A 2,051-nucleotide genomic window follows, 5' to 3' on the forward strand; every position below is an offset into this window, starting at 1 on the left:
TATATATATATATATATGCTGCTGCCATACTCCTCATGTACTCTCAGAGCTGCTTCTACTACTACTTCTTCTTCAAGTCTCATCAGCAGCATTACCTTGACATAAACTTTTGTTTTTCCGCACCATGTCATCAGAAGTTTTATCAGTAATCGTCTACACAGGAAGGTGTGTGTGTGTCAGCAATTCTGTTGTAATTCTGTCTATTGGATATATTATGGAGTAGGAGGAGGGAGTTTGTCAGCTCCCCCCACAACAGCATTGTATTGAGTAATGGTATCTTCTCTTTTCTACAGCAGTCTTCTTCCTGAGGTGATGTCTTATTGCCTAGAATGTGAAACAAAATGATGTGGTGTACCCCTCCATGATGGCCAACATACAGGCTACTGAAACATCAGTAAAATCAAGTCTAGTGCCCAACAGAATTTTTTTTTCAAATAAATGGGTTAGCTTTTTTTACTATCTATAAAGTAGTAGTGAATACATTCTGTCGCAGCATGTAAAACAAGTCTGCATTAATGGTGGTATGTTGTCATCAAACCTGTCTGACGATGCAGCTGAAATGTTATGCTCAGGTGCAGTTCCTTAATCTCCTGAAAGTCATTTAACTGGTTGGTCCTCCTGAAGAGAAGTATAACATGAATCCAGTTTACAATAACCTCCTTTTGTTGAAAACCTACACCTGAACTGAGCCAAATGAGGCTTTGACATTATGCAAGAATTAGAGGATTTTTTTCACAGTATCTTTAGTCCGTTGCCATACATCTGACACAGTGTATCCCTGTTGAGACAACTCAGTGGTGAATTTCTCAAGGACGTGTGTCACCTCTCTAATCCTTTGTGCAGTCTGTCAAAACAAACATCGAAGTTACAAAATGTTGACCCAAAAATACAAATTACATTGAGGTGGTTGGTACCTTGATGTATCTTTTGACCAATGTCTGTTCAAGGTTTTCTGCCCTCTGCTTGTTCCAGCCAATAGTTTGGATGTTGAGTGTCTACGTGATCACACAATGCATATTAATGCATTTATATTATTTTTCCTCAGGAAGCTCAGGTCCTTTGACGTTTGCAGTGAAATGCTGCATGTTTTATCAGTCAGTGGTGGCCAGTGTACTCTTTTATGCTGCAGTCTGCTGGGGCAGCAGCATGTCAGACATGAACACAAAGAGACTGGACAAGCTGGTCAAAAAGGCTGGGTCTGTGCTTGGCAGGAGTCTGGACCCGCTCAGGACTGTTGTGGAGAGATGCATGCAATGCACTGCCATCAGGCTGTACAACACCTCAGCTAAAGGAAGTGGACTAATCTAATTATTGTTTATTTATTGTAACGTTAACGCCATATTTTAGAATTTACTCTTGTTGAAATGGGGCACCAGTCCTCTGGGAGGACAACAATGAATTACTTCATTGCCAAATTTATCAATCTCATATCGGAAGCCATGACTTCTCGATTCAATGGATCTCCAGTCTCTACGTCAAAAGAATACAACAGGACAACAACTGGGTGTAAATAAAGGAGTTTATTAACTAAACTACTATGTACAGAGTAAATGCAAGTTGCAATAATCAAAAAGATGAAAATAATAATGAAATGAGCAGTGTGATGAATTGGCAATGGTGGGAGAGAATATGTTATGGCTATACACTATGGCTATACAGCTAATGATACTACATCTACGAATTAGGTTTGATGATTAAATATTACTATATTTCGACATCAACCCAGTCATGAGCAGAGTGTTAAGACCGGCCTACTGTGAGTTGCGCTGTGGCTGAAGACCCCCAGCGGGAACCCAGGTAGCTGTGGTTGCCATGGTAACCCTGGAGACGCGGGATCTAGGTGGATTCTCCTGGAGGCCGTGTCCCGTTATCACTGTGACAGATTCTGCCGGCGTCTCAGCGATTCAGCTCTGGTGGAGTTTGCCAGGAGACTTTCTGTCTCGGGCACTCTTGATTTCTGCTCGGCTTCTCTGCAGGCAGTTGTGCAGATGTTATCTGCCGGTGTCTCTTGTGGGCTGATGTGAAATAAACTCTAATGCTCTTCACTTTGG

This window comes from Seriola dumerili, unplaced genomic scaffold (assembly GCF_002260705.1).
Source record: "Seriola dumerili isolate Sdu_G_001 unplaced genomic scaffold, Sdu_1.0 BDQW01000078.1, whole genome shotgun sequence".
Taxonomy (NCBI): domain Eukaryota; kingdom Metazoa; phylum Chordata; class Actinopteri; order Carangiformes; family Carangidae; genus Seriola; species Seriola dumerili.